The following is a 6,216-nucleotide window of genomic DNA, read 5'->3' on the forward strand; positions in this document are numbered from 1 at the left end:
ATGTTCCCTTGTGTAATATCAACAACTTAGCAGCTGCTAAAACCTCTTGCTCCTTTGTTACCTCCGAACACAATCAGCCAATGTGTTCAGGGGAGGCGATGGCCGACTTTATTGTCACCAGACTATTCACCCAGGTAATGTTCTAGGGACTTGTGTTCAAAACCTGCCACGGCAGATGGTGGAATCTGAATTCAATATAAATCCGGAATTAAGAGTCTAATGATGACCTCGTTGTGGTTTGTTGTAAAAACCTATCTGGTTTCCTGCTGTCCGAACCTGGTCTGATCTACATGTGATTGAGATCCACTGTCAGCTGGTTGAATCTTCACTGCCCTTTCAATCAAAACCTCCACTATAACTTCCCTACTTTTATACTCCATTTAAAGGTCAATCTCCCTTTTGCCTTCCCTATTAGTCATTGTGCTCCCAGAAGCAGGATTGTGGATCAGTTTAAAGTAGGTCCTATATCTCTGATTACATCGATACACAAGGCAGTGAAGAAAGGTTTAGGCACACTAACCTTCATCAGTTCGGGAATTGAGTTTAGATATAGTTATGTTGTCGTTATACAGGACGTTGATGAGGCTGCACCTGGAATATTATGATCAGTTTTGGTCCCCTTGGTGTTCTGACTTCTGACTTCTTCAACTCTGGGTTTGTGTTGAACTTGATGGGATACTTTGTCCAACTCAGCATGTTTAAACAGTATCGCTCAGAGGGATTCATCTGAAACTTTTCAGGAGGTGAGCTCAACAAGATTGAACTATTCAAAGTGACTTGGACTCGATTTTAAACTTACATCAGGACCAGTAGTCAGAGACACATACAACATGGAAACAGACCCTTTCGTCCAACTTGTCCATGCTGACCTGATATCCTAAACTAATCTAGTCCCATTTGACAGCACCTGACCCAAATCCTGTGGCAGCTCATTTCATATAAGTACCACCCTCTGCATGAAGAAGTTGTCCCTTTAATATATTTCGCCTCTCACCCTAAACCTATGCCCTCTAGTTCTGGACTCCCCCATCCCAGGGAAAATACCTTGTCTATTAACCTGTCCATGCCACTCATGATTTTGTAACCTCTATTAGGTCACTCCTCTGCCTCTGATGGTCCAGTGAAAACAGTCCCAGCCTATTCAGCCTCTCCCTGTAGCTCAAATCCTCCAACCCCCAGCAACATTCCCGTAAATCATTTCTCACAGAGAAGTCAACGTTTCAGTCCTGAAGAAGGGTTAATACCCAAAACGCTGACTACTACACATCCTGGTGCTGCCTGGCTTGCTGCATTCTCCCAACCTCCTGCTTGCCTACTTCGGGTTGCAATATGTAGTGGCTCAGTGTTTACCACTGCAGGCTTACCGTGCTAGGGACCCAGGTTTGATTCCAGCCTTGGGTGGCTGTCTGTGAGGAGTTTTCATATTCTCCCGGTGTCTGCGTGGGTTTTCTCTGGGTGGTCCTGTTTTCTTCCATCGTCCAAAGATGTTCAGGTCATGTGGATTGGCCATGCTTAACTGCCCACAGAGTTAGGTATATTAGTCAGAGAGAAATGGGTCTGGATGGGTTACTCTTCGGAGGGTCGCTGTGGACTTGTTGGGACAAATGGCCTGTTTCCACACTGTAGCTAATCTCATCTGCACTACTTTTGTCACTAACGTATTGCTGAGTAGACTCGATGGGCCGAATGGTCTAACTTCTGCTCCGATGGTCTTGCGGTCTTACGTTTCTCTGGATCATTTCATTTGGCAATGTGCAGTCCCTGGCTCAATGAGCAGCAGTTTCCAATGAAAGCAAAGCTCATATGATGGTTGAACTCCTACAGTGTGGAAACAGGTCCTTCAGCCCAACACATCTGCACAGATTCTCCGAAGAGTAACCCACTCAGATCCATTTTCCTACCCTCCATAAATTGCACCCAGAGCCCCAAGGGTGGAAGTATTCCTGGGTTCCTGGTGCCATGAGGCAGCAGTGCTAACCCTGAGCCACCATGGGGTTGTAGTTGTGGGGGGTGGGGGAGGCAATTGCAGTCCAGCAGAAAACAAAAACAGCCCACCTACTCTCCCACTGCACCCACTGTCAGAACTGGCAGGAGGTTCAGTACTGGGGGGTGACTAAAGGCAGCGTTACCGGTGGGATCTGATTGCTGGGAGCACTGGTGCTCCCGCTGGTGCTTCCGCAAGTTGCAGGAAAACATGAACCTCTTCCCACACTCGGGCCAGCTGAAGGGCCTCTCCCGGTGTGGACACACTGGTGCTTCAGCAGGGTGGAGGAATTGCTGAAGGACCTCCCGCACTCAGGGCAGCAAAAAGGCCTCCCCTCTCCACCCCCCATCCCCCCGTGTGGATCAGCTGGTGCTTCAGCAGTGTGGAGGAGCGGGTAAAGCCCTTCTCACACTCGGGCAGGAGAATGGCATCTCCCCGGTGTGGACGGACTGGTGCCTCAGTAAGACAGAGGAATTGATGAAGGCTTTCCTTCACTTAGGCAACTGAACGGCCTCTCCCCCATGTGGACCCACCAATGGGCCAGCAGGTCGGAGGAAAGTGCAAAGCCCTTCCTGCAATCGGGGCAGAAGAACGGCCTCTCCTCAGTGTGGACCCACTGGTGTCTCAGCAGGTGGGAAGAACTGCTGAAGGCCATCTCGCACTTGGGGCTGGAGAACAGCCTTCCCCGGTGTGGACCAACTGGTGCATCAGCAGGGCAGCGGAATCACTGAAGGCCTTCCCACACTCAGGGCAGCAGAAGGGCCTCTTCATCTCTGTGGACCCATTGGTGCTTCAGAACCCTTTCAAATTTCACAATATCCGTCTGATACGAGGGAGACTAGAATTGTACACAATATTCCAAAAGTGGCCTAAAAAGTGTCCTGTACAACCACAACACAACCTTCCAACTCCAATACTCAGTCAGAGGATTGGGAAATCTTTCAAAACCCACAAAAAACAAACAGGAAAGAATGGAGGGTCAAACCGAATTTTTGAGAGTCACCTTGAAAGTATCAATGAGAAATCGGCGGAGGGGGTTTATTGGGGACCCGTTCTCCTTTAATACACTATATACGTATTTCTCTTGTGCTCTTCGTAGTTTCTCTGTGCTGCAGTGTGTAGTGGCTCGTTGAAATAATCTCCTGATGCAGCTTCGTTTGTGGGTGTTGGGATGATTGCTTCTGCAGTTAAGTACTTGGTTTGGGTCTGTTGTTTTTCTGTAGATACCAGTTTGAAGTTCCGCATTGACTGTTCGCTCCACTGTGACATCAAGGAATGGCACTTTGTTGTTCTCCTCCCCGTCAAACCAGGAGCCCCCCTTAGACCATAGTCTCACTACTTGGAACACCAATATACAGACTAGTCAAAGGCCTCCACTGAAGGCTAAAACACCTCCACTGAGGACTAAAACCCCAAGTCGAAGATTCACTCCACTCCATTTACTCCATCCAAGAATTCCTGAACACCAAAGACACTGAGATAGAAGAGGATGGATTAATGTTGTCCTTTGACATAACAGCCCTGTTCACATCCATTAACATCAACGTGGCCAAAGAAAACTGAAGACACTACTCGAAGAACCAAAGACACAAACACAGCATCAACTTCATCAGCAAAGATAGCACTGTCAAGCTCGTGGAACTGTGCCTTACCATCCACTTCATATTCAATAACAAGCCCTACAAACAAATCAACGAAATACGCACGAAACCTCCAGCATCAGGATTCCTAGCAGAAGCAATAATGCAGAGACTCGAACAGACAGCCCTTCCAACGATCCAACCCAAACTTTGGGTCCGCTACAGCGATGACACTTTTCTCATCAAAAAATGAAACAAATTAGAGGAAACCTACAACACCATCAACAATCTCCTTACTGGCATAAGATTCACAAAAGAGGAGAACAACAACAAAATGCCATTTCTTGATGTCACAGTGGAGCGAACAGTCAATGGTAAATTCAAAACAGCGTCTACAGGAAAACAATGCACGCGAACCAAGAACTTAACTACAGAAGCAATCACCCCGACACAATCAAACACATCTGAATCAGGACACTATTTCAGCGAGCCACGACACACTGCTGCACCCAGGAACGACGAAGATCAATAAATAACTGTATAGAGCATTTCCGAAGAACGGGGAGCCCCTAAACCCCCTGAAAACAGTTTCCCTGACCGGGAATCGAACCCGGGCCGCGGTGGTGAGAGCGCCGAATCCTAACCACTAGACCACCAGGGAGATGCAAGCACAGCCTGACAGCTCTACCGAACATTACTTTCCTGCCCGGAAATCGAATCCGGGCCTTGGTCGGTCGAAGGCATTCACCTGTGTATCCAACAATGTCATTTCTTGTATCCATTGCTCCTGATGCGGTCTCCTCCACATTGGGGAGACTAGAGACTCCTCGCAGAGTCAGGTCACAGCGCTTGAGGGAACATCTACAGGACACCCGCACCAATCAACCCCATCGCCCTTTGGCCCAACATTTCAAACCCCTTCCCACTCTGCCGAGGACATGCAGGTCCTGGGCCTCCTCCATCGCCGCTCCCTCCCCACCCGATGCCTGGAGGATAAACGCCTCATCTTCCGCTTGGGGTCAATTCAACCCCAGGCCATCAATGTGGCCTTCATCAGTTTCCTCATTTCCCCTCCCTCCACCTGACCTCAATTCTAGCCTTCCAGCTCAGCGCTGTCCTCATGATCTGTCCTACCTGCCAATCTCCCTCCCCACCTATCCACTCCACCCTCCTCTCTGATATGTCACCTCCATCCCCAACCCCATTCACCTATTGTACTTTTTGCTACCTTCGGCCCAGCACACCTCAGCCCCAATTTATCTCTCCACCCTGGAGGGGTCCTGCCTCTATTCCTGATGAAGGGCTTTTGCCCGAAACGTCGATTTTCCTGCTCCTCGGAAGCTGTCTGACCTGCTGTGCTTTTCTAGCACCACTCTGATCTAAGCTCTGGTTTCCAGCATCTGCAGTCCTCATTTTTGCCGACCCAATAAGCTCAGTGTGCCAATTTCACACCAACAAACTGACACAAGTAGACACAACGTCTGGAGAAACCCTAGCCACATTGCTTTACATTAAAGACATCTGGGAAATGATGTCCGGAAAACTCAATCCTCTCAGCATCATGGTAGCCCACAAACCTACCAACACAACTTAAACAGCGGCTAATGAACCTGAAATACCCGATACAAAGAACCAGAAAACGAATGTAATTTACAAAATACCATACAAGGAAATATATACATGAACTCTGCCGCACAGTTCTCTGTGGCAAGAAATGCTGGGATGAGATAAGGAAGATTTTTTCAGCCAAAACGAATCGACACTGACTGGACAGCCATTTAAAATCAACGCTGTCAGCCCAGGATGGAAGACCCGAAGGGATGTACAGTTTTCTTATTTCCTGAAGATTTACAAAGCTGAGACCGGGTTTTGGTGTTTGTTCCCTTTCCACTCCCAAGAGTCGCAGTGGTTGGGGCGGTGAGTTGGGGAAAGTGAAATGTGCCCATGAGCAGTATGTCGGTCTCTTTCAGCTTCCCCTCCTCTGACAGCGCTGTGACTTGACTTTGATGTTCTCAGGGACATTTACTGACGCGAGACAGTGAAACGATTCTCATTCCTGCAGATTAGGAATTGTACCCATACGCCGGTTTCATGACAATGAGAAAGATTAATTGGGATGTGTGAAGAAGCTGTGAGCTGCAGTTGAAACAAGTAGGTGGAGTCAGATACGTCATCCATTGTCCCCATGGTCCTGAAGAAATGTTTGCTTTTGTCTGCTTGAGAGACTTTGGACACTGGTGTGGCAGGGAGAATACTGAGATACCGAGTGAAGAAGATTCAGTGCGCTGACTGTGAAAAGCGCTTCAAACCATTTACTCAGATTGGGGAATTAAAATCACACCCCTCGCGGTGGGAAAGACGATGTCCCCGCTCTGTTTGTAATTACAAACCCAGAGCAACACAAGGAAAGCTCCACCCAATGGGGAAACCGTGGAAATGTGGGGACTGTGGGAAAGGATTCCCTTCCCCATCAGTGCTGGAAACCCACAGACGCATTCACAACGGGGTGAGGACGTTCACCTGCTCAGTGTACAGGAAGGGGTTCAGTCAGAGAGAAGCCATTCACGTGCCCCATGTGCAGGGGAGAGCTCACTCAGTCAGCTGCACTGCTGACCCACCAGTGGGTCCACACTGGAGAGAGGCCATTCACCT

General features: G+C 48.6%; 1 non-coding gene across 1 annotated transcript; it reads right to left on the reverse strand.

Moving 5' to 3' along the window:
- Positions 1 to 4,153: 4,153 nt before the first annotated feature.
- trnae-cuc (transfer RNA glutamic acid (anticodon CUC)) lies at positions 4,154 to 4,225 on the reverse strand. Its single transcript has one exon. It is a non-coding gene; the product is annotated as a tRNA-Glu (tRNA).
- Positions 4,226 to 6,216: the final 1,991 nt, after the last annotated feature.

Source organism: Chiloscyllium punctatum, chromosome 36, assembly GCF_047496795.1.
Source record: "Chiloscyllium punctatum isolate Juve2018m chromosome 36, sChiPun1.3, whole genome shotgun sequence".
NCBI lineage: Eukaryota > Metazoa > Chordata > Chondrichthyes > Orectolobiformes > Hemiscylliidae > Chiloscyllium > Chiloscyllium punctatum.